This window comes from Salvia hispanica, chromosome 4, assembly GCF_023119035.1.
Source record: "Salvia hispanica cultivar TCC Black 2014 chromosome 4, UniMelb_Shisp_WGS_1.0, whole genome shotgun sequence".
NCBI lineage: Eukaryota > Viridiplantae > Streptophyta > Magnoliopsida > Lamiales > Lamiaceae > Salvia > Salvia hispanica.
In genome coordinates, this window is record NC_062968.1 from 15,449,478 (window position 1) to 15,456,718 (window position 7,241).

The window sequence follows — 7,241 nt, forward strand, 5'->3', positions numbered from 1 at the left end:
AGGTGTTGGTGGTATTGAAATGGTTGCAGATGGTGCATTTTGTACAAGTTGATGAGGGTATTGCAGTGGACGTGCCTCATGATAATAAGGTAATCTGTTTTGATATTTATACAAGTTTGTGTAGTTTAATTAATATGTTTGGTGTACTTTGAAATGTGAGGTGCGATGGATGATTTGTACAGACTATTATGGATGGTGGTGTTGTACAAGGTGATGTTGTACACAGTGTTGTTGTACAAGGCGACGGAGGTAGCACAGTGGGTATAAAGCATGATAATGAGGTTAGTGGACATATGCAATAATGATGTTATTTCTACTTAGGATGTTTTTTACAGTTGTTTTTGTTTTATTGAGCTTTCATTGTCATTGATAACATATGCAGACTATGGATGATCGAGCATGCTCAGCACCGCACGATAAGGGGTAATGTGAATAGTTGTTCCACAAGAGAATGTCTATGTACCATGTCTGGATGACCTTCTTACAGACTACCCTTTACGCAATGACAGCGGCGATGATGAGGTGGGCAAATTTATTTCTTTGGATGAGATGTGTCATAATGAGCAGTTGTTCTCGTCATACTTTGAGTACATTTTTCAGCAAGAAAGTCAAATTACAAGTGGATGTGATGGATGGGCGTATGTGAATGAAGAGTGTGAAAGTAATCTAGAAGGAGAATTGGTTCGTGAAGTTGTTGAAAATGAAGTTTGTGATGGTGAAGAATTCCATGATCTCCTAGAGAGGGGTGGAGGTAATCAAGAAGGGACATCCGCCACACAAGTTGGTGAGGGTACAGTCTGACAACAGAAACAAAAAGAAACAAGGAAGAAGGCCAGCAGAGACAATGCAAATTGTTGATCCTTATGAATCATAACTTCTGCAAGATTATTTGCACCGTCCACTATGGGATCACTTAGCATCTGATGGGGAAAGAGATGAGAACTTAGCATTATACTCTATATTCATGTTCACTAAGAATGTCCTACACATTAATGACAAGACTAAATTGAGGGCTATATGCAAGGGAAAGAGATGCAAATGGTTTGTTTATTTGCGTAAAATAGTGCATACAACACAAAAGACTACATTTTGAAGAAGGTACACAAAGAGCAATGAGGATCACATATACTATTTCCTACTCCATCTACTACTACATACACACGAACATGAGTGATGAACCTGATGCAAATCAAATATTCAATGTTTTTATCCTCAAACTTTAGGGGGTATTTACTTAGTTCATCATAAGAAACCTCTTTGAAGCATTTTATCAAACATATTATGGGCAAAAGTATATTCTTTCAATGTTTGTAAATTTCAAAGCTTCCATTCATGTACGTGTATTGTGAATGAGTCCCTCAATTTGTAAACACTCAATTTGGTGAAAATGGGACCCGAGCAGCAGCGTGGAGGATAGAACTTCGCCGGAGACTCACCGGGAGTGCACAATGCTCCGAACATTTGCTGTTTCGCGCAGCAGAAACCACCTGCCCGGGTGAGTTTTACACCAAAATTACACCCGCCCGGGCTGCTTCTTCAAGGCGTAAGGAGTCCAGAGAGGGCAGGTTTTATGACACCCGGACAGGTGATTTTTCAGCTTCAAAATCTACCCGGCTAGGCAGAGTAATTTTCACGCAAATCAACAGTTTCTTGCGGCAGTTTCTTTTTCAACATTTGGGGGGTGGTTTGCTTTGAGGAAGAGATTGAGACGAATCTAAAAACAATTGGATTTATCAAAAATTGAGGAGAGGGATTTTGGTGGGATAATAGTGGAGACTTGGAGAAGATAGTGTTGAAAGGAAAAGTGACGTGTTGCTATTGAAGACCAATTGAGAGAATTTTTCAAGTCAAAGTTGTTGTTTCTTCATAGTTCCATGGTTCAAATGATTTTTCTTCCATTTTTTATTAATCCTAGTTTGATTATGAGTGGCTAAAAATCTTGTGTTGCTCCAAACATGTAGACGGATAAATTGTTCGTGTGATTTATTCAATGTTCTTCTTTTTCTTATGATCGTCTTTACCGCAATTTAATTGCTTGAATCTCTATTACTTTTGGTGCATCATTTGTAGTAGGTATTTTAGTCTTATTTAAATGTCTCTTCAACTTTGAATAAGATGGATTTTTGTGGTAATGAATTATCAATTAGAATTGTTTAGATGATAATTTGATAATGGATTTCATGTGCTAATAGTAATTGATCTTTGAGTCTCGCGCATCCGTAGGATACTTAGATTAATGAAAGCTAGTTTATAGAATATGTGTTCAACTATTCTTAAACTATTGTATGTCAAGCATGTTCAATGCTAACATCGTGAGTTGATTTTTGTAGTCCGTTAATTCATAAGATAGAATTGAATGTTAGAATAAATCACTGTTTTATCCGTGAATGTTTGGAGTAACAATCTCTTCTCTTGATTCATCTTGCTCGTTTTATTTCTTTTAATTGTTGTTGTTTTTCTTGAAATCAAAATCTTCAAACCAAATTACCTTTTATTATATGTTTTGTTTGCTTTAGAATTAAATAATCTTTCCCTTCCCTGTGGATCGACACTCGAAATACTACATACGACGTTGTATTCTTGCAGTATCGTTGTAATATTAGAGTTATCTTAATTAAACTTGTGTGAACTTGCACTTGATATTTGAACTCGAAAATTACACATCAGAACCCCACTCTCACTTATCATGTTTGTGTGTATGTAGTATAAGATGAAGTAGGAAATGGTATAGGTGATCTCAAGTGCACAAAGAGCATGCCCATACATGCACTGAGGTACAAAAAAATAAGTGGATTAGTACAAAGTGGTTGGGTGAGTAGTTCATGGAAAAGATCAAAGCGAATCCACATATTCCAATACAAACGATATGCCAATGTGTTGATGAGAAGTTTGTGTACTGCTAGGTAGAATGACAACTTATCAGGCTCGAGAAGCAGCTCTGAAAGGCATACATGGTAAGACGGGTCGGTAATACGTCAAACTTTTCGATTACAAACGAGAACTTTTAAGGACACACCCTAACTCAACAGTTGAGATACTCTACGAGAGTAATTGGGATGATAGGGAGTACGGGTCCAAGATTTCTGAGGTTCTATTGTTGCCTCGGGCCTCTGAAGAAAGGTTAAAAGATCTTTTGTAGACCTATTATATTTTTGGACTCATGCTTTCTAAGAGGGATGTACAAGGGACAACTATTCACTGCAATCGGTATTGATCCCAACAACTGGTGGTGGCAGATCGCATGGGCGGTTGCAGAAATAGAAAGCTACGCAATGGAAATGGTTCCTTGAGTACCTTCAAGAAGATCTTAAAATATCAGCCAATTCACCTCGACTTGTATTCATCTCCGATCAACAAAATGTATATACTTTTGCACTTTTACATTTTTTTTAATCATATTTCTTGCTACCTAACTGTTGTTAAAGTTGCTTCTGAATCATCTCATTAGGGCCTTGACAATGCAATTGTGGAGCTTTTTCCACATAGTGAGCATTGGTTATGTGTATAGAACATGTACAATAACTTCAAGAAGCATTTTCATGGCGAAACTCCGAAGAATCGAATGTGGGACCTTGCCTCATGCACTACTGTTGAGTGGTACGGGGAGCGATTGGATGCTTTGCGAGAACTATATTTCGAAGCTCACCATTATTTTGTTAGATGTTGCAACAAAAAAGAGATGGGTGTAGGCTTTCTTCTTAGCGCACACAAAGTGCGATCCATTGCTCAACAACATGTGCGAGACTTTCAATGCGAAAATCGTCTTGGCCAGAGAGAAAGTAATCATAACAACGCTAGAAGAGATCCGAACAAGTCAGCTTGAGAGGATAGTTAGAAGGGGTCAGCGGATCAAGACGTATGAGTCCGAAGTGCCTCAAGTCATCAAGGAGTTGTTAGATAAGGCCGTGGCAGGTGCTTCATCGTGGCGAGCACTGTGGAATGGAGAAGAATCGCACCAGGTGTCCGGACCCTATGACTACCAGCTAGTGGTTAATGCTTGTGTAGGTCTTGGAAAATAACGAGAATTCCATGTGTGCATGCAATTGCATGCATCTTGAAGACATCGTGCCCATACACGGATTATGTTACGTCGTCTTGCACAAGGGTAACTATGGTCAAGATGTATGAAAACATGTTGTTCCCGATCAATGGATGGATGTAACGCTCCAAAATAATAATAATAACAACAATAATAATAAGATTAGACAAAAATTTCTATTTGGATAAGAAAATCGTCAAATTATGATATTTGAATTGATAATGATAATAATAAATTTAAATTAATATTAATAAACTAAGAATAATATAACATTTAATTGTTTGAATAAAAGCTATAAATTAAATGTATATTACATTGGTATGTGTATATATTAAAGAAAGGGAGTTAGTATTTTGAATTAAACGAAATCACCCCACTAATAAAAGTTGTCGATTGTTAGGGATATTGGTATTCTTATATTTAATATTGATTATAATGAATCATTTAGAAATAAATTAAACAAATAAATAAGAAAAATGTAAAAGAAAAAGATGGGTAAGAAAAATATCGAGACCTCTAGAAATGGGGAGTCCTTCTTTCTCTAGAATCTTCTTTCCCTTTTTTTGAGGCCTCTCGACTTCACTTGCTAGAGGGAAGGAACTACGGCCGGGAAAAATGGCAATCAACGAGCTCTAGTCGTAGACTCCCTTCCTACTTTCTCCTCTCAGCTCTCTCTCTTTCTCCCTCTCTCTCACACACACAAAAAAACATACATAGAGCAATCCCACTTCACTGTGAATCGGCCCCTCCACTGACTGCCGAACAACCGACTTTCTCTGCTGTCCTAGCAGGTTAACGGATATCAGCTGCCCTTGCATCTCCTTCTTTCACTCATCTCTGCACCCCTTTCTTCTCTCATTTCGATACTCTCCCTGAGCGTAAGTATCCTACCCCATTTCTCTCAAATGCTACATTTAATTTCATGTGAATGGTCGAATTGTAATCCCATCGATTGACAGCTACAAATCTAAATTTGATATTACTTGATTTAGAAGAGATCAGTAATTGTGTTAGGGCATACTTATCTATTCTCTTGATTTTAAATGGTATAGCTAAAAGATGAAAATCTGTAGATGATGGCTGATTGCTTAGAGTATATGTACACGTATTAGATTTGCATATTAGGTTTGGGGATTCTTGCACGGGTAGCTGCAAAATGAAATTAAATTGAAGGATCTAATTTGATCTCTGAAATAAGCCTAAAACTGTAGACGTTGAAATTTAGATCAAGGACCCTTGACTTAGAATGTTAAGTATTTGATTAAAATGAATAGGATTGAAGGCTTTAGGGAAAGTTAACAATCTAATTATTCTTAGTGTATGATTTGATACAATTATCCTTTGTATAATTAAGGAAAAAGCTTATTGAGCGGTTCTCAGAAGAATAAAGGGAAATCGAAGGAATAAGAGTCGATGAGAATAGATGCACTTTTGAGGTAGCTTGCTCTATACGTTGAAGATAAATTCTAGAATAGCTCTCTTACTTAGATTATATGTGTTCTTATGTGCTCTTGTGTGCTAAAATAACAATGAAAGATAAATGTTTAAACCTTAAAATATACAAGAATGTCAATATATGCACATAAATTGGTGATACGATAATTGATGATGCATGTGATTATGAATATGAGTTTGATTACATATGTGATGCTTTGTAGTTTGGAATCAGCATGAGGTGACTTACCGTTTGGGGCACTTTGGTGTTCCTCGTTGACTAGCACTCTAATGCTTATCGTACAAGTCACTAGCACGTAGTGCTTACCGTTTCCATTAGCACATTAGTGCTTACCGTTAGTAGCACATTAGTGCTTACCGTTTACCCAGCACGTTGGTGCTTACCATTCACCAGCACATTGGTGCTTACCGTTTATCAGCATATTAGTGCTACTGTATAGATCAGATATCCATGTTTTAATATCGAGCTTATAGTTGGGGCTTACATATATGTTATGTGCTAATTAAGTGAATTATATGAAAATTATGATGTTGAACTGATACATGATATTGTATGAAATGTAGGATGATATGTGAAATAACGGATATGCAACGGCGGATCTAGGTGGGGTGAAAGAGTTTTGCATAAGTTTTCTGTGAAATGGGCTCCTAAACTGTGCCTTCCTCCTTTTTTTTATTTATTTTTATTTTTTAATTGTTGATTAACTTAGAACCGGTCTCATTTTCGGCTTATATTCTATTAATACAAGTTCCAATGGTAATTTAAGTTTTCTTTTGAAATTTAGCGGTAGCTTTATTTTAAGTTTCAACATTAATATAAGTTCCAACATTAATTGAAGTTTTTTAAATTTCAATTCTAGCAGTTCAATTTGAAGCGTCCTTCGGGAACTCGGAGCAACACGAGGATAACTCCACGATGTGGGCGTCGCAGTAACATGGATTAGGAACATATGTGTACACATGATGCCACGATGTGTATTTTTGGATTGGCTGCATAACTACGACCAAACTTGTTATTTTGAAGGTTGTATATTTTGAGGTCTTGAACTGATGTGTCCTTAATTTAGTACTTATGTGTACATTTTGGGAACGGATGATTTTGTTGACTTGATAGCACCAATACAACACTTATGTGTATATTTTGGGAACAAATTATTTTGTATGACTTGACAGGAACTTAAATACCAAATTCAAATCCAAATCTACAAGAACAACATAAACATCCTATAGAAAAATAAAATTTACAACACAAACAACACTATGACAATCTTCATCTTTCGGAACATTTTGCCCATTTTATCCATTTTGAACTTAAGTTCTTCACATTTCTACTTTTCATGCGCAGTTTTCCTTCAAGCACACTTTCCAACATTCTTTTGCATCTCAATTCTTCTTCAAACTTGTCTCTTTCGAGTTTCACTCTTTTGAAGTACGTGTCTTGGTTTGGGAAAAGACCAGAATCAATCTAACGGAAAAATTATGTTTCAAGTGGTTTTCTTCCTGTACTTCTCAAAATCTCTTGTCTCTCTCTGCAGCAATTTGTTTTATTGCTTAATTCTTGATATTCTAACCCTCTTAGTCATATAGAATTCTCGTCTCACGGTGGCAACTTGCTTTGTCACTTAATTCTTATTATTCCAATCATCTTTAATGTACAGAATTGCGTATTGTTGTTTATCATTAAATGTACTTTGTATTTTAATTCATCTTGATGTTTACCGATAATTTTCATCATTTTATACAACTT

The 7,241-nt window shown here is 36.3% G+C and overlaps 1 long non-coding RNA gene across 1 annotated transcript; it reads left to right on the forward strand.

The window, feature by feature from the left end:
- The first annotated feature begins 4,516 nt into the window (after window positions 1–4,516).
- Window positions 4,517–6,188, forward strand: LOC125219644. Its single transcript, XR_007176174.1, has 2 exons — window positions 4,517–4,917; window positions 6,059–6,188. It is a non-coding gene; the product is annotated as an uncharacterized LOC125219644 (long non-coding RNA).
- The last annotated feature ends 1,053 nt before the right edge of the window (window positions 6,189–7,241 follow it).